A 19,429-nucleotide genomic window follows, 5' to 3' on the forward strand; every position below is an offset into this window, starting at 1 on the left:
GTAAGAAATGGAAATATGGCAAAGACTAGTTGATTGAAGTTGTACATTGCCTCGTTTGATCTATCCCACCAAGGATTCATTCCCTGGTTATTGGATTGTAACTTGATTGGCTGTTTCTGACTGGTTGGATGTTAAATTCTGCTTTTCTTTAGTATTAGAATTTATAAGAAATGTGCCATTAAGTTTCATTAATGTTGGCAAATCAAACAAGGTTAAGGTCATGTGTAAAGCCTAACTGACTTTGTCTGCTCAGGGATTCTTCAGGTTTTGTCTCTATTTTAATTTACTTTCACAGGTGTTTAATTCTGTCTTTTTTTATTTTGTAGGGAAAAATTGCAGACAAATTTGTTTAGATTTTCATTTTTCTGGTGTCAGTAGAAGCATGAATGTTAAAATACTATGATGAATTGTTGCTTTATACGCTTTCCTCATTATCATGTATTTTATAATTGAAATAGTTTTAGCAGGCACATTAAGCATTATGGCCAGTTAGGTTTTTTTTTTTTTTTTTTTTTTTTTAAACTGTGCATGCTGATTCTCCTGTATATGGTATAAAACATGCATATAATTTAATAAGTATTTGAGCTTACTTAAATTGGGAAAATATCAGGGAAGTTGTTTCTTTTGTAAACTGCATCTTTCCAAAGCATTCTGCTTATTATCAGAATGAGAGATGACAGCATTTTGTCTTCTGCTCAAATTGATATTGCACTCTCTGCAGTGACAGCTGAAAAGGCCCACAGGTGCCATATAAAGAGGTGACCATGTTGTCATATTTCATTTCGGCATCCCTCTGCAAAGCCATAATTACCTAATTAGGTTGTTAATTAGGAGATTAGCATTTCACTGTATTGATAGAATGCTCTTTATCAGTGTGGGGCTAGATACAGATTTATCTGCCCTAATTTATAATCTCTGCCTGTTTTATACTTGTTTATTTGCTTAGGATTCTTGTGTGGGGCAATTCCTTTTACCCAAGAAACTGTTTCTTCACAAGCTAATAGAGCTCTGATCACTGGAGCTCTGATCACTAGATTAAAGTTGCTGAGTTAAAATATGAACAGAACTAAGAGAGTGGTCACATTTCAAAGAGATACTAACATTCTGAGTTAGATAGCTTCTTGTTAGCATAGGCAAAAAACAAGGTTAGAAATCATGTTGATGGTATAAAATCCAAAGTAAACAAAACCTAAATCTGAAATATGATAAAGATGTATGTATCTTAAACTAGGTAAAGGAAATTATTCTAGTTATATTGAGTAATAAGACACTACTATTTATATTTGGGACGTATTAGATATGTTGTGTCTTGACTCTGTTTCAGAAGCTGAAGATTGGTTAGTAACTTCAGAGCAATGTATTCATCATCAGCTTCAACCTCCTTAGGTAATCACTCATCAAGCTTCATTTTCTTTGTACCTTCTGTCCATTAGTCTGTGCTGGGAACATTTCTTTCCACATTCCATCCAGCGTGCTTATGGAATTTGAAGTACTTCACAGTGACCTTCAGTTGGTGAGCTATTTGAAGTGAGCACAGTTTAGTGTGTCTTAATATTCTGGGGGGGGGGTGTTTCATTTTTCAGTATAATGTTTACAAATGGCAAGTACATACGTTTTCCACTTAAGGAAAATAAAGAGTTTAAGAACAATGTTAAAAGCACCATTCCTACTGGGGCTCCGTGTGTGTGCATGTACATGTGTTTGTGTGTGTGTCAGAGACAGACTTGCTGTAAAGCCTAGGCTGCCCTCAAACTTGAAGTCCTCCTGACTCTGCTGGATTACTGATGTCTGCCACCACACCTGGCTATTTAGCTCTCTAGAATGTAGTTAGTATTAGTGTTAAGATTTCCAGATAGATGCAGATCCTAAGAAGAGAGCTGCCCCAACATACCTCAAAAGGGGCCCAACTGAAACTAAGGACAACTGGCGAAATTAGCAAGGGTGATGTTTTCCTGTGAACCGGATACCAGCACAAAGGGGAAGGAGATCAACGCAGAGAAAAATCAACTCCTACCAAATCAGAGAGCCAAAGCCTCAGAGGCCCCCAACACCTCAGCACTGAAGCAGACCAAAAATGAACCCAACATGGCTCAGGGAAATCTTGCGGAAGAGGGGGCGGAAAGAATGTCAGAGTTACATGTTGGGTCATGATTTGCAGAGACATTTATCATACTAATAACTGGGGGCTAACTCCACAATGCAAGACCCATTTTCATTAACAAGGAGGGTCTAATGGGAGGGGGTAGATCACAGATGAGCCTAAATAATGGTACCAAACTGCCTGTATTCACTGAAATGAAAACTAATAAATTAAATTAAAAAAAAAAAAAAGAAATGCATATGTGGGGCTGGAGAGATGGCTTAGCGGTTAAGCACTTGCCTGTGAAGCCTAAGGACCCCGGTTCAAGGCTTGATTCCCCAGGACCCACGTTAGCTAGATGCACAAGGGGGCGCATGCATCTGGAGTTCGTTTGTAGTGGCTGGAGGCCCTGGCATGCCTGTTCTCTCTCTCTCTCTCTCTCTCTCTCTCTCTCTCTGTCACTCTCAAATAAATAAATAAAATTAAACAAAAAAAATTCTTTTAAAAAAGAAATGCATATGTGGACTGGAGAGGTGGCTTAGCAGTTAAGGTGATTGCCTGTAAAGACTAAGGACCCATGTTCATTTCTCCAGATCCCACATAAGACAGATGCATAAAGGTGTGAGGCAGGCAGATGGTCGCACATGCCCACTAGGTAGTACAAGTGTCTGGAGTTCAATTGCAGTGGCTGAGGCCCTGGCATGCCAATTCTGTCTCTCTGTCTCACTCTCTCTAAAGCAAAAAAAGAAATGCTTATGTGTTTAAGTCCTTTTCTCCACAGATGTTATGAAGAATTGTTTCCTTTATATATCTTATTTTCTTTAAAAATAGGGCTGGAAAGATGGCTTAGCAGTTACAGCACTTGCCTGTGAAGCCCAGGTTCAATTCCCCAGTAGCCATGTAAGCCAGATGCTCGAGCGTCTGGAGTTGGTTTGCAGTGGCTGGAAGCCTTGGTGTGCCCATGCATGCGTGCTCGCTTGCGCGCGCTCTCTCTCTAAGTAAATATTTTGAAATTAAAAATAATTTTAATCTTTTGCAATAAAAATATGTGTAGTATCTTCTCATCTGTTAGTCTGAGTTTTCCTGAATAGGTATGAGAAGTAAGCCACACAGACACAGCCCCTGCTCTTGCAGGGCTTGCAGCCTGGGAAGGGAGAGGACAGACTAGATTGAGTAGAACCTAGCTTGAGAAGTTTCTTAGTGTTGATGCCTGGAACAGGTGGCACATGCCTGTAGTCCCAGTAGGAAGATTGCTATGAGTTTGAGGCCAGCCTGGTTTGCCCCTCAAGTTCCATGCTGGTCAGGGTGACATACTTAGACCCATTCTCCAAAATTAAAATAAATGTTAAGAGTACTGAACATCAAGGTGAGTGTGCAGGATTATGAACACTGGACTTGGTGAAGCCGTCTACCTGGGGCAGGTGATAACTAAATTGGAATAGAAACATGAAGAAGACAGGAGGCAGTACGGGGGAAATTTCCTGAGTATTTATGTTCAAGACTTGGTGAGAACTAAGAGGCCAGTGGTGGATGAGGTTGCATGGGCAGGCAAGGTTCAGACTTGGTAAGGAGCTTGCAACATCAGAGAAAGATTTCAGGACAAGTTAGGAAACAATTGTAGTAGCCGCATGGAGAGATGATGCTCTCCAGATAAAGAGAAATTGGTGAGATCTGCAGAGATAAAGAAGAGGATTGGGAATTAAATGTCTTTAGGAGCTGTAGAAAGAATAATTTGGGCTCTCAATGTAGAAACTATATGTTATCTAATGTTATGTTCATTTGAAATGTAGGCATATTGCTAGAGTATGTATGTCATAATTAAGGGGCCCGTAAGTCTCATTTTCCGTATTGACCCCAAATGAACAATACTAGCAACTAACTTTCTTTCTGGTTAGCAGGGAAGAACATAAACACTTAAGTGACATTTTAGGGCCTTACCATGAGGCAGCAGCTTTGTGAGATCCTATGAAAATTAAGAACTCAGCTAGGCATAGTGGCTCATGCCTAAAGTCTCAGCAATCTAGAGTCTGAGGTAGGAATTTCAGTTTGAGGCCAGCCTAGGCTACATAGTGAGTTCCTGATCAGTCTGGGCTAGAGATCTTGCCTAGAAAAGGAGAAGGAGAGGAAAGAAGGAAAAGAAGGAGAAAGGAGGAGAAGAAAAAGGGTAATCAAGAACTAAGGCCAGAGATACTGTGAACTAACAATTTTCTCATCTGCTAGGTGGTGGAATTAGGAGTACACCAGCTCTCCAAAGCCTTTGTGCTTTCTGTTATGCCAGACTGTTTTTTGTTTATCCTTTTCAGTTTGTTTATTCCAACATGAAAGAAGACAATTGCTTCCTAGGAACTGGTGCCTCAGTAGACCCCTGACAGAGACATTGTGGCTTCTTGGGCAGGAACTTTGGTATGGATTAGAATATTGTCTGGGCCCTGAGGGAGGAGGGAGCTACTGCAGTGTAGGGGAATTTGGCTCTGGGATGTACTGCCCATATCTAGGAACACAGGGTAGCTGCCAGTACAGGAATATGCTTCACAGTTCTCCCCTTCTCCCTCCCTCCCCAAGAAAAGACTCAGAACCTCTTGTTTTAACACGAAGAGTTTCAAATTTATTTGAGTTAATTTTTTATTGTAAATTGTGTAAAATTAAAAAAAATTATTCCTGCTAGTTCTGCTCAGTTAAGTACTTTGTTGGCATTCTTGGGTTGGAATGATCTGAACTAAAAGAAATTTTTGGATGTAGTGTGGGTTTCAGCCTTCCTGGTTTATGCTCTTTCCCTTTTTAAAAAATATTTGTGTGTGTGTGTTAGTGTGTACATTCCACTGCACATGTGTGGAGGTCAGAGGACAACCTTGAGGTGTTACTCCTACCCTTCTACCTTGTTTGAGACAGGGTTTCTTGTCTTTTTGTACTGGGAAGGCCAGTCTAGCTGTCCTGCTAGCTTCTGGATTCTGACCCCATCTCCCATAGCCATAAGCATGCTGGGGATACTGACATATGTACCACTTTGCATCTAGCTTTACATGTGTGTTGGAGATTGAAGGATGCTGGAGATCAAACTCTAGTTGGCAGACTTACGGAGCTAGCACCTTTAACCATTGAATCATCCTCCCAGCCCATAATTTTCTCCTTTATTATTGAGATATAACTATATACTATAAAACTCACCCTTTTGCAGTATATAGCTTATGGCTTTTGTAAATTTGCAAAGTTATGTGAACATCATCATTATCTCATTCCAAAACATTTCTGTTATCCTGTAAAGAATCCTCAAGTCATGTGCAGGCTGGGTAGGCATAGCATGAAGAGCGGTTTGTGGTGCTGCGTGTCGCTGGAGGTTGTGGAGAGCACATCTGGGTGCCGTGGCCCTCTCTGTGGTCACAGCATTAATTATTGGGTCCCCCCACTCCCGGACCAGCCGAAATCATGACCTCGTACATGGAGAACCTGCCGCTTCACATCATCCATCCGGTATACAAGGTGGTGTCCATGCTCACCACTGACCCACCCAATGGCATTAAGGTCTTCCTCAACGAGGAGGACCTCACCAACCTGCAGGTCACCATTGAGGGCCCCAAAGGGACCCCCTATGCTGGAGGTCTGTTCCGCTTGAAACTTTTACTGGGCAAGGACTTCCCTGCCTCACCACCCAAGAGCTACTTCCTTACTAAGGTCTTCCACCCAAATGTGGGAGCTGATGGTAAGTTCTCTGTTCATGTTCTCAAGAGGGACTGGACAGCTGAGCTGGGCATCTAACATGTGCTGCTGGCCATCAAGTGCCTGCTGATCCACCCTAACCCAGAGTCACCGTTCAATGAGGAAAGCTCCCAGTAGCAGGAGAGCTGAGGCTGGTCAGGCCCAGGCCAGTGGTGCAGCAGCCTCCTCCACTGACCCCACTGCCCCTGGAGGCCTTGCTGGAGCTGAGGGTCCCATGGCCAAGGTGCATGCAGGCAAGCATGATAAGAAGCTGGCAACCAAGGAAAAGACTGATAAGAAGAGGGCTCTGAGGCAGCTGTAGTGGGTTCTTCTTCCTCCCTCCTTTCCTTCTCTCCCTCTGTCTCTAAGTTATTTAAATTATGACTGGGGTGGGGGAGGGTGTAGGGGGCCCTGGGACCTGGATTTAATTTCTAAATAAAGTTGGAAAAGAAAAAAGAATCTTCAAGTCTATTTGTTTATTTATTTATTTATTTATTTATTTATTTTGACAGTGATAGAGAAAGAGGCAGAGAGAGGAGAGAAAGAATGGGCACGCCAGGGCCTGTAGCCACTGCAAACAAACTCCAGACACGTACGCCCCCTTGTGCATCTGGCTAACGTGGGTCCTGGGGAGTCAAGCCTCGAACCGGGGTCCTTAGGCTTCACAGGCAAGCGCTTAACGCTAAGCCATCTGTCCAGCCCTTCAAGTCTATTTAGAGCAGTCACTCCCCAGTCCTTCTTCCCCTGCTCTTGGCATCCAGTATTGTATTTCCTCTGTATGGCTTTGCTGATCTCAAACCTTTACATAAATGGAATCCAATTGCCTGTTTCCAGATCTCATCTGGGCTGGAGCAGCATCAGTTCTTGGTTGTCAAATAGTATTCCACTGTATGTATGTAGTACACTCTGCGTATCCATTCCAATCCACAATTGGGTTTTTGATTATTCCCACCTTCAGCTGTTGTGAACCTGGAACTTGACAAATTGACTAGGCTTTTATGTGGAGTCTAGGTATATGACCTCAGTTCTTCATGCTTATATGGCAAACACTTTATTGACTGAGGTGTCTCTTCAGTCTTCCCTTAGCCCGCCTTTAACTGTTGCTGTCCTGGAATGTTCTTGCCTTAAGTAACTACCTGGGCAAGCTCATTCATATCTTTGGCCTGATCTTTCACTTGTATGTTGATGACTCCCAAATTAACTCAGAGCTTTCTTGTGAAGTATAAGCTCCCCCCCTCCCCATTTGCTGTGTAGCCTAGGTTGGTCTCAAACTTGTGACCCAACTGTTCCCCAAGTGCTAGGATTACAAGTGTGTGTCACCTAGGTTTGGGTCTTGATGGCTCTCTAGGTAACCCATAGTCATTTCAAGTTCATTATGTCTGAAAAAGAATTTATCTTCCCTGTGCCTGCTAACCTGCTCCTACTTTTGAGTTGACAATTTTGCTTGATGGTGCTGTCATATAAACTATAGACTTTCCCCCTCCACTTCCTCTCAGCCACCAAGTTTTTCATCTCTTAAATAGTTCTTGAATTGATAAATCATCTTTCACTGCTTCCTTTCAGACTTCAGCATCACTTCCCTGGGCTGTAGTCACAGCTTTATAACCAGTTCTCTGTCCTGTCCACTAGATTAATCTTCTCTATGGTTTCCAGAGCAGTGTCTTTGCTAATTTGTTGGCAACTTGGAACTCCATGTAGTTTTAGTGGATAAATGTATTTTGATGTTTACAGTGTCATGCTGTCTTTCATGTTCTCTGCCCCTCTGACCATCCAATTTGTCATCTCTGGAGATTCTTCTTGGATTCAGGGAATAATAGCAACAATAGTAGTAAACATTTGTATGGTACATAGCATGCCCCAGGCAGTGTCATAAGTTCCCAAATCCATTCTTTCATTCATCTGCCCAATAGTCTTGTAAGGTAGCCACCTAAAACATTTTTCCCATTTACAGACAAGGGAGTGGAGACACAGAAGGTGTTACTTTCCTTAGGCCTCACAGTGAGTGGCCAAGTCTAGATTTGAACCTAGGTGGCCTAGTGTTTGATTGTTGTCAGACTACATACCCTTCTCAGCCTCCTCCTTTTCTGTGGCATGTCCCACTACAACGAATCCTCTTTGCTTCTGCAGTAACTCTTGGATGGCTTAGTACTAATTTGCAGTCTGTAGGACAGAACTGAAGGGAGTTTATTATAAACACTTTTGATCAAGGAGCCAGTATTGTAGGTTATTTTGGTGCTAGCTCCTTTTTCATTGTTGAGTAAGGCAACAACCTTCATTGTCTTGTCTCACCTTAGTGAAGTTTCATCTAGATATCTTTCCTTTGTGTTTCTATAGTACATACAGAATCCTCTAGCATTGCTCTTGTGCTTTATTGAGCTCTGTTTGACTCTCCTCTTGAGGATAGGGACTGTGACAGCACTTTTTTTTTTTACCCCAAACTTACACATGTGGTGGAATGAGCAGATGTTTGAACCCTTTCTTAGACTAGTATGGGCAGTGGGCTAAGAAGATTGTGATGGAGTAGGTTTAGAATGAAACTGTGTGGTTTGGAGTGGGTTGTGGAGCCAAGCAGCATGGGTTTAGAGTGGAACTTTATGGTTCTAGAGTGGGTTTGGAGCCAGGCAGCCTGGGTTTAGTGTGGAATTCTGTGGTTCTGGGGTCAAGTAGCCTGGGTTGAGAGTGGAATTGTGTGGTTCTGGGGCCAAGCAGCCTGGGTTTAGAGTGGAACTGTGTGGTTCTGGGGCCAAGCAGCCTGGGTTTAGAGTGGAACTTTATGGTTCTGGAATGGATTTGGAGCCAGGCAGCCTGGGTTTAGAGTGGAACTGTGTGGTTCTGGGGCAGGGTTCTGGAGCCAGGCAGCTTGGGTTTAGAGTGGAACTGTGTGGTTTTGGAGCAGATTATAGGCCCAGGCTGCCTGGGTTTTACTGTGAGTTCATCTTTTATTTGTGTGGCCTTTGGCAAGTTTGTGCATTTGTTTACTGATCTATAAAGCATGGATAGCAATAGAATCTATACCATAGTTTTGTGAATGAGAAAAATGACTTGTCCAATAACATGCAATTAGTTCTCTGATAATTGGGAAACTGAAATTCAGATTTCCTCAGTGGTCCTTGCAATGAACTGTGTTACTGCTTTTAATTAATGTGGGTATCCTGAGAGTCAGGTACATGGCAACATCACTTTCATTCTTCATGTGTTTAAGCAAATTTCAAACACCAATGAGATAATAAAAGGAAAATAAGCTTAGACTATATACTGAGCCAGCCTCATTACAAGGAGTCTTTTTCCCCCACTTAAGTTACGGCACAGCCCCTTAGGAATAAAAAAGGTTCATTTGTTTTTCTGCTTATGCCACACTTTACTCTTATTGGATGCCAGACTCACTCTATCAGAAACTGGCAACATACTGATGAGATAGTACCCTGAAGAAGCTAAGAAAATCAGTATAAGGTTGTTGGGTATGGTGGTGCATGCTTTTAATACCAGCACTGGGAGGCAGAGTTAGGACAATCACTGTGAGTTCGAGGTCATCCTGGGCTAGAGTGAGATCCTACCTCCAAAAAACAAACACAACAAAGAAAACCAGTGTAAGGCAGCTTATTATTAAAAAGGAAGCAAGGGCTGGAGAGATGGCTTAGTGATTAAGGCTCTTGCCTGAGAAGCCTAAGGACTCATGTTCCATTCTTTAGATCCCATGTAAGCCAGAAGCACAAAGTGATGCAAGCCTGTAAGATTGCACATGTGCACAAGGTGGTGCATGTGTCTGGAGTACAATTGCAATGGCTGGAGACCCTGGCTTACCAATTCTTTCCATCTAGCTTTTATTTTCTCGCATTAAGAAAAAAAAGTCATTGGGCTTGCCTCAAGAAATAAATAAATAAATGAAAAGGAACAAATATACAGTGTGATTAGTTTTTCATTCCTTTACTCATTAATCTACTCACGTACTCCAGAACAAAGCAGTTAGGGAGATCCTTTTATTATGTTAGATATTCACATTGCTCTCCTCACAATTTCCACTGTCTCATTTCTCTTAAAGAAAGACCATAGGTCTTAGAATGGCTTGCAAGGCCCTACAGGTTTTGCCTTACTCTTATTTATTTATTTATTTACTTTTTATTTATGTGTGTGTGTGTGTGTGTGTGTGTGTGTGTGTGTATGTGAGAGAGAGAGAGAGAGAGAGGGAGGGAGAGAGAGAGAATGAGAATGGGTGCTTCAGGGCCTGCAGCTACTGCAAATGAACTCCAGATGCATGTGTCACCTTGTGCATCTGGCTCACATGGGTTCTGGGGCATTGAACTGAGGTCCTTTGGCTTTGCAAGCAAGTGCCTTAATTGCTAAGCCATCTCTCCAGCCTCTTGCCCTACTGTTCCATAGCTTATCTGTCCTCCACTACTTTGCCCCCTTGCAGGACTCCTGACTGCTCCTTGAGTAGCAAGCAGACATGCACTCTTCTACTTGGCACTTTTTCCTCTCAAATGTCTATATGGTTTTTCTCTCCTCTGCTTCAGGTGGTATGGCAGATGCATTTTCTCTGGGAGGCATTCTTTCACTATTATATTTGCAATTGCAACCCATGACTCTTCCTCTCTAGAGTACTTCTAGCTAGTATAGTGTCTGTTTTGTTGGTCTATGTCCCCTTTAGAATGTGAGCTACATGAGGGCAGGACCTTTTTTTTCCCTATACTTTTTTGTATACAGAACAGTTCCTGGCACATTTGGCATCCAATGCATATTGGCTGAGTGAATAAATTCAACACTTGCTCTGTTGTAGGTAATGTTCTAGACTAATAGAGAAGAGAATAGCTAACCTAGGGGGATTCATTAGGTTCCTGGAAGAATTGACCATTGAGCTGAATCTTAATAATAAGTGGGAAGGGGCCAGGTAAAGAAAGGCAAACATGCCTTTTAGAATAAGGGATAAGTTTGAGGAACTACAACTGGTATTTGTTGTAGTAATTTGAGCTTTGGTTTTTGTTTTCCCTAGGGTATGTTAAGCTTTCAGAAAAGTTAAAATAGGTACCAGTAATTGTGCGCGTGTGTGTGTGTGTGTGTGTGTGTGTGTGTGTGTGCGTGCGCGCCCGTGCATGTGCCAGAAGTCAACTCAAATGTCTTCCTCAAGTCACTCTTCATCTTATTTATGAAGACAGAGTCTCTCATTGAATCCAGAGCTCACTGATTGTGCTGTTTAATCAGCTTGCCTTGGGGATCCTCCTTTCTCTACCTCCCAAGCACTGGACTGATAGGTGTGTGCCACCACACCTGGCATTTGCATGGGTGCTGGGAAACCAAACTAAGGTTCTCATGCTTGCATTATATGATCACTCCTTAACCTAATCCTAAAGATTGGGCATAGATTTTAGTAGCATAGTTTTTGGTTTAGTCTTAAGAAATTACCACAAATTTACGGCTTTCAAGCCACATTTTGAGGTCTCTCAACCTCAGCATTGTTGACAGTGACATTTTGGGGTTATGGTTCTTTGTGTGATCACTGTCCTGTGCAAGCATCATGTTTTTTTTTTTTTTCTCTAAACATTTTTTTTTTTTAATTTATTTGCAAGCAGAGAGAAGAGAGACAGAGGGAATGGGTGTGCCAGGATCTCTAGCCTCTGCATACGAACTCCAGATGCATGCGCCACTTTGTGCATCTGGCTTTATATGGCTACTGGGGAATTGAACCAGGATTGTTAGGCTTTGCAGGCAGGTACCTTAACCACTAAGCAATCTCTCCAGCCCCATGCATCATGTTTTACAAATACCCCTGGTGTCTTCCTACTGCATGTTAATAGCACCCTTTTCCACTGTGACAACCAGAGATGCCTCTAGACAATTCTGAATGTCTGATATTGTTGCTGGGTCCTCAGCAAGTGACTTGGGAACAGAGAGATTATACTTTGGCAAGTATATTACTGAAACCAACAATTGGACTACAACTTTGAAACAGGTAGATACTTAGAAATGGTTTTTATGCAGTTAGTTTATAAGGAAGGTGAAATAAAAGTGCCTTTGAGACCATTTGGGCCCTGAGAGTTGGAGAAGGGTTTGCAAGGGATAAAATAAATGAGTTGGACTAGAAGATAAGTATTGTGTTGCAGGAGAAGACAAGTCTCAGACAAAGGGCTGTCATTGCTAAAGGCTAGCAGACCTGGGGGTTGTAGGAGGTGCAGGGACTAATGAGTATAGAGAGCCCTAATGCCCCCGGCCTGCAGGGCCAATATTACGCGGGGTGGTCGAGGAGGGCTGCAACCTGAAAGAACGGGTGGAAAAGAAGGAGACCAAGCGGAGGTTTTGTCAAGGTCTTGTTTAATGTCGGATTTTTTAGCTCTTTTATAATCAACCAGCAGGTAGGGCAATAAGGAAGGGAAAAAGGGGGAAGGGGGTACAAGGAAGGAGGAAGTAGGGCCACCTGGCCGTAATCTTCTGGAGCATCTTCTCGGAACCTCTCTTGTGACTCTCCCAGAGCAGCTGTTTGTTCTCAGGGGAGGGGCTGCATGAGGGCTGCTAGTTCTCTTTTGTCCTCAGGGCAGTGAGGGGCCATATGAAGGCTGTTAGTTCTTCTTTTGTCCTAGGGCGGTCAGGTCATGGTCTCTGACACCCTTAGACTATTATGTGGAGGCCTTTGAGTTTGTTTTCATTTTTTTCTTGATGTATAACAATGCCATAGACTTACTGGTTTTAAAACATTATAAGCTTATGATCTCACAGTGAGGAGTTAGGCTTCAACTGGGGTCTCTCTAAAGGTTTTACAGGAATGAATTTAAAGTGTTGGTTGTGACCTCAGGTAGCGGCTTAGCTAGATAAAAAGCCCCTAAGCTTTCTCAGGTTGTTGGTAAAATTCATGTACTTGTGGCTGTCTGACTTAGATCTGTTGTCTCCTTTTCTTTCTAGCTGATGGCTGGGCCATTTTAAGTATTTACAGATTGCCCTCAGTCATTGGTATCTTTGTTTCTGTAACATGATGATTGCTTCTCCAAGGCCCACTCTCTGATTGAATATCTCTCTTCAGTTGCCTAAGATAGTCTCATATGTAGCAGAATGTCATCAAGGGATTGCCTCAGCTATGTTCTGTGGGCTAGAAGCCTGTGAGATCCACTGATACTTGAGAGAGGTTCGAACTGTCTTAGATGTCTGTCTACTGTATATGCTTTTCAGTTCTATGAAGGCAAGAGCCATATCTTTTTAATTTTTCTCTCTCACTGTATCTTTTGTGCCTGACACATAGTCAGTGTTTTATAACTACTTGTGAGATCCATGAGTGAGTGTTTTGTAAGCAGGTGAGTGCTTTCACAGTTTAAATTCCCAAGCCAATAATTTCACATTGAAAAATAGTATAGTTTCTTTGGCATTATTTATATCTTAATGCTAGGTAAAACTATAAATATGTTTACCTGAAATCTTAAAGAAAAACTCAAATGTTTATTTTCATAAATGTCAGTCAAATATTATGTTAGAGATAATACCCATTAGAAAAATAGTAATAATTTAGGTCGGGCTATGTTACATCAAACTGGCATATTTTTACAGCAGCCAGAAATGTTGGCAGATACGGAGTTTTGGGGGTTGGGTGGGTGATTAGGTTGTCTGAAGTTCAGCTGTTGATAGCTCCTAAGTGTTATTTCAAAACAATCACTGTGCTTGTCATAGAAAACATCTATTGAGCAAAATTTAGAGTTTTGTCTATGATAAAGCATTATACCAAAGCCTGTTTTCCCATGAGACCCTTAGCATTCAAACTGGCATTTAGAGAATCCCTTTGTGTGCCCTGTGGTGCTGGAATCCACTAAAATAAGCACTGAGCTTTTTCTTGGAGTATAAATTTTAGTGGTATTTCTTTCTCTTTCCTATCTCCCTCCCTTCTCTTCTTCCTTCCTTTGCCTCCCTCTCTTGTTAAGGCGGGGGTTTCTTGTAGGCTAGGCTGGCCTTGAACTATGTGGCTCAGGATGACCTTGAACTCCTGATTCCTCTGTGTATAACTCCAGAGTGCTAGGCTTACAGGCGTGTGCCACCACTCCTGGCTCTAGTGATATTTTTTTTACTATTAAAACAAATCGTTGCAGGGTATTAGAGGTAAAGTGCAATATATGAGTTATGAGAAAATTCTTTTTGGAGCAGAGAGTGTAGCTCAGTGGTAGAGTGCTTGCCTAAGCATGCACAAGGCCTTGAGTTCTAGCCCTGACACTACAAAATAAACATTAGTTTTCTTTTAATGGCTTGGAGGTTCTCCAAGTCCAGAGCATCTTAGGTCAAGCTTCAGAAGTTTCATAGCACTATTTCCACAATATCCCTGGCCCCAGATTCAAGGAGTGGACATATAGAGTCTACCTGTGAATGGGTTGATAAGAAGAGCTGCAAAAGTTATAGCCTTTAAAGATATACATGCCATGTGCTCTTAAGTGCTCACATGTGTTTCTGCTAAGGATAGCTCAGCTCTCCTTAAAATGCCATCATCTCCTTTCCTGAAGCTTTCTGGGACTTACCTATCTCTTGGAAAGCATTGTCATTGGAGGTGGATGTACACAGTGCATCACATTACTGTACTGTTTGTGGTAGTGCCTGCAGCTGCTGTAAACCTGTTGGGGGTCGGCAGTGCTGTACATTTTGGTAGAATTCCTAATTCACTTAGATGATGCCTAGTGGGTGAACTTCATTTGCAAGAAGGTATATGTATTTCTTCTCAGGGCTGGAGAAGTGGTTTAGCACTTAAGGTGCTTGCCTGCAAAGACAAAGGACTCAGATTCTATTCCCCAGTATCCATGTAAAGCCAGATGCAAAAGTTGGCCCATGCGTCTGGAGTGCGTTTGCAGTGGCTAGAGGTTCTGGTGTCCCACTTCTATCTGCCTCTGTCTGAAATAAATATTTCATTTCTGTTGTTTTAATCTACAAGCACCTTTACTCAAATTGTGGAAATACAAATGGGAGAGGAGAAAATAAGCTTTCCAGATATATGGTCTCACTGTTATTACTGAAGTTAGGCATATGCACATGGATTTTTAACTCCCAGAGCAGTTAAAAAAGAGTAATTTTTGCTAGACTAAAAAATAAATGAAGGTTTAATTTAAAGTTAAATTGGAGAATGCTAGAGAAAGATTTAAAAGCGATAAACTGCATTCCATTTTAATTGTCATTTCAATTATTTTCAAATTCCAGGAGGTATGAATTCTGAGTTTTAACTAGATCAAAGAATGTTGAAATTTAGTAAAAAGCTGGTCTGTTGGTTTCTATAAATGGAAACCTTCATATATAATAACAAGATTTTGTTTTCCTAACTTGTGATCGCTCTTGTTGTGGAAATAAGTGTAATTATTTCTGAGACTCGGTCTTGAGGACTCATGTGCACAAATCAGCTTACCTTTCTGATGCTAATGGTGTGAAGTCGGGGGACAGTGTGCAAAGGTAAAAAAAAAAATCTCGCATCTGCTGTTACGTGTTGTTAACTCCCTCAGCAGACGTTAAATCACTTCAAGTACAATAATAGTGTAGGAGGTAAATTAACTAACCATTAACAATCTTATAAATACACAATTAACATGCCAACATTTATATGACACATTGATGGGGCAGCAGTAATTTTTGATTGGGAGTTTGCAGACCTGTGAGAAGCAGCGGGCTGGCGCTTATGCAGACAAGTTTCACTGTTTGTAGGTGAGGGCCTGCAAATCTGCCTTGCAGAAAGAAGTGAGCAAGGAGTAGTCTGACAAAGTGTAGAAAAGTGGAATTTCAATGTAACCATTGGTTGCATGTGAATATTTTAAGTCAGATTGTTACCCATTCAGGTCCTCAGGTAGTGAAAGAATACAGAGAGTGCTCATTTGCTTATGATGTGTCGTTTGAAGTAAGATAGAGTCTTCAGGTATGGACTTAAAGCTGAAATTGCCTAAATCAGTAGGGATCTAAACAAATACTGATGGGGTTTGGGGCTTAGCAGAGTGCTTGCCTAGCATGTAGGAGACTTCTGGCTTGGCTCCCTAGCACTGTAAACATAAACAAACAAACAAAAAAAACCCCAGCCAAACAAAAAATAAATTTAGACCTAACTGGGTACTTAAACTCCCTGTGACTTCATGTAGCACAGAATATGATCTTTAAAACACCTTTCATGTAAGAAATTTTGTGATGTATATATTTTTTTCAGCAATCGTTAAATGTACTTTTTGCTGTTGTACAAAAATCACTGTAGCATTAGTAAAGGATAGCCAAGGGTGTTGTTTACACATTTGTGTCATAGCTTTCATGAAAACCCATGGGAGAAATTTCTCTCAGGCCTTAGAACACAAAAGACACAGCAATAGGATGTTTAAAAGTCATTTTATTATGACAGTTTTAATTCTTTGTTGCTCTTGGTTCTGAAAAGCCGTGGTTAGTGCTTAGATCCTAGCTCTTGGTTTGAGCCTTGTTGTTAGCTGTCTGGCTTTGGACAAGCGTCTTAACCTTTCTGTGCCTCAGAATGTGTGTGTGTGTGTGTGTGTGTGTGTGTGTGTGTGTGTATGGGGGGGATGTGTGTTACTGTGCTGCATTTCAGTTTTCCTATAAACCACTGTAAATAAAGTTTGGGAATTTATGTACATAAAGTTATTACTATTAAAGATTATTTAGAGCTTGGTTGCTCATGCCTATAGTCCCAGTATTTGGGGCACGGAGGTAGGAGGATTGCTGTGCTCTCAATGGCAGCTTGAGTTGTAGAATGAGACCTTGTTTCAAAAAACCATACATACATACAAAAAGTGATTATTCAGCCCTAATATTCATTAAAGCCTACTAAAAATGATTCCTGTGTTTAGAACGTTCCAAGTTCCCACCAGCAGGTTATGTGGGTCACATGATCATGTATTTATTCATTTAAAAATTTTTATTATGTATTTGCAAGGAGAGAGAGAAGAGAGGAGTGAGAGAAAGAAGGAAAGGGAGACAGAATAGAGGCAGCTGCAAAAACTGCAAACTTCAGATGCATGTGCCACTTTGTGCATCTGGCTTTATGTGGGTACTGGGCAACTGAACCCTGTTTTTTAGGCCTTGCAGGCAAGTGCCTTAATCACTGAGCCATCTCTTCAGCCCTGTATGATCATTTATTACTGTTGTTATTATTTATGTGTGCGTGTGTTTTGTGTGTATGGCTGTGCATGTGTGAAAATTAGAGGATAACCTTGGGGTGTTGGTCCTCTCCTTCACCTTGTTTGAGACAGGGTCTTGATTGTTTTGCCACTGGAAAGATCAGACTTGCTGTTCCATGATGCTGCTCCCAACTCCGCCTTCCATCACTGTAGACTTGGATTACAGATGTGTCTGTGGTTGTGTTAGTGCTGGGGGTCTGAAGTCCAGTCTGTGGTCTGCAGGCCTGTGGAGTAAGCACCTTTAGCCACTGAGCCATCTTTTTAGCCCAAGTTATAAGATCGTTGTTATTATTTTTAATATTTTATTTTCATTTATTTATTTGAGAGGGAGAGAAGAGAGAGGATGAGAGAGAGAATGGGCATGCCAGGGCATCTGGCCACTGCAAGCAAATTACCTTGTGCATCTGCCTTACGTAGATCCCGGGAATCGAATCTGGGTCCTTTGGCTTTGCAGGCAAGCACCTTAATTGCTAAGCCATCTCTCCAGCCCATTACATAATTATTAATGAGCAGAAATGGTTGTGTGAAGTGGTGCAAGTGTCCAAACTACACCTGGAACATCCCTTAGCACAGATTGAGAATGAGTAGATACTTGTTGAACATATCTTTTTATAAGAGGAGACTCAGTATATTAAAAATACCTTATTTTGGAACATCTCTTATTCTCCCCTTCTGCATGGATGTCCCTATTCCATATTTAGTAAACCTTTATGCTTTAGAGAACCTGGAGTTTAAAGGTGGGAAGAAGGCCTGAGGGCCTTAGCTCAGTGGTCTAGCATATGTGAGACCCTGGGTTCCATCCCCAGGGTCGAAAGAAAGAAAGAAAGAAAGAAAGAAAGAAAGAAAGAGGGAGAGAGAGAGAGAGAGAGAGAGAGAGAGAGAGAGAGAGAGAGAGAGAGAGAAAGAAAGAAAGAAAGAAAGAAAGAAAGAAAGAAAGAAAGAAAGAAAGAAAGAAAGAATATTAGAGAAGCTGACCTAAAAGCTTTGATGTTGTGTGTATGATAGGGTAAAAATTATAAAAAGGACTATTTCTGAGTCAAGAATTGGTTACATCCAGGAAGTCATTTGAATTTTGAAGAGACAATTGTAAAAGCAATTGTAGAAGCAGTAAATAACATCTTATTTTACTATGTCAGTACTGGGTATTGAACTGAGTACAGCAGCATTTCTAAATCATATATTTTGAAATACTGAAATTTTTAATATTCTTAGATTTTTTTTAGCTCAGAACTATTCTTGCCTAGTATACTTCAGATTTTGTTTATTCCTCCTCCACCATATATTTTAACCACTGTGTAGTATTTTTTGGTGTGTTTATGTCATGACATGCACTATTGTTAGATGTTTAGGTTACTTTCATATTATAGGAATTCTGAGATAACATTTTTACCCTGTTAGCTCCTAAAGGTAAATTCTAGGAGTAGGGTTGCTCACATAGGGTGTTCATTTTTTATAGTTTGATAAGTGCTACAAAACATCTCTTTAAAAAACCCTTACTTTTTCTCCTACAATATGAGTTTCATTTCTTTGAACCCTTGTTGCACTACTTTTTAAAACATTCTTTTGCTGGTTATACAACCGAACAGAAAAAGAAACTCATTTTCATTTTTGGTTTGAATGCCTTTGTTTTGGAAATCAAGTATACCTTTAGATAATACCTAGCTGCTGTTAAGAAATGAACAAAAATACTCTCTTGGTTCTGAAAAGCAGTGTTAGAATAAATTGATAGTGTCCCTAGGTGACAGTTTTGAAGGGCATATTGGAGAGAAGCTCTTGTATCTGTGTTAATTTTAAAAATACAATCCTTTCTTTATAATCACACACCTGACATGTTCATATATGACTTAATCTCGACAACAAAATTGGATAGTCTTTGGATGTTGGACAGCAACATGTATTGAATTTCTGCTGTGTGCAACATCCTTGGTTTCCAGAATGTGGTGTTGTGGCTCCTGTCCTTGTGGAACTTAGCCCAAGTCTTCAAGAACACCTAATAGGAGCTAGACAGTGATATGCACTGTAGCACATTACCCAGGGAAGTCCTGTGAAGTTCCCTGCCAGAAATGGTGTTGAATAAGTATTCATTAAGTGGATCACACTGATTCATTAACATGTGTAGTCAGTCATGTTTTCACAGAATAGCTGTCTGCTAGTGGGGTGTTTTGAGGTGGGTAGTTGGTTTGTCCCCTCAGAGATGTTTGCTGCTTCCTTTCCAGGCAAGTTAAGATGCAGTAGATTCACTTTGCTAAAAAAGATTTTACTGAGGGTACTTCAGTGTATTCTTGCTTTACTCTTGGCTTTTGATTGTTTCTAGTGCCAGAACATCCATTAAATATGTGGCTTCCTACTGAAGCCCTTGGTTTTGCAGGGAAGAGCTAGTCAATGTGAAGATGAACACTCCACCCATCTGCCAGAAGCTAGCTTCCTTCCTTTCACAGAGGGCAGTCAGCTTCCTGTGATGGCCCCATGAGCTGTTTGTAGCTGGTGATGACACCATGGTTCTGTGACAGATACTGTCCTTTACAAGTAGTTCTATGAGTGAATACAT

The 19,429-nt window shown here is 41.2% G+C and overlaps 1 protein-coding gene and 1 pseudogene across 6 annotated transcripts in view; both read left to right on the forward strand.

Annotated features, from left to right (window-relative positions):
* Nucleotides 1–19,429, forward strand: part of Mapkap1 (MAPK associated protein 1) — a 282,174-nt gene that overhangs the window by 26,107 nt on the left and 236,638 nt on the right. Inside the window, exon 1 of one of the 6 annotated variants that reach the window (XM_045157072.1) lies at nt 1,364–1,386. The exons of the other annotated variants lie outside the window; for them this stretch is intronic. The gene's annotated coding sequence lies outside the window, so the exon portion shown is untranslated. Of the gene's footprint in view, nt 1–1,363; nt 1,387–19,429 lie in introns of those variants that run through there. 6 annotated transcript variants of the gene reach the window in all.
* LOC101594683 lies at nt 5,504–6,095 on the forward strand (annotated as a pseudogene).

This window comes from Jaculus jaculus, chromosome 1 (assembly GCF_020740685.1).
Source record: "Jaculus jaculus isolate mJacJac1 chromosome 1, mJacJac1.mat.Y.cur, whole genome shotgun sequence".
NCBI lineage: Eukaryota > Metazoa > Chordata > Mammalia > Rodentia > Dipodidae > Jaculus > Jaculus jaculus.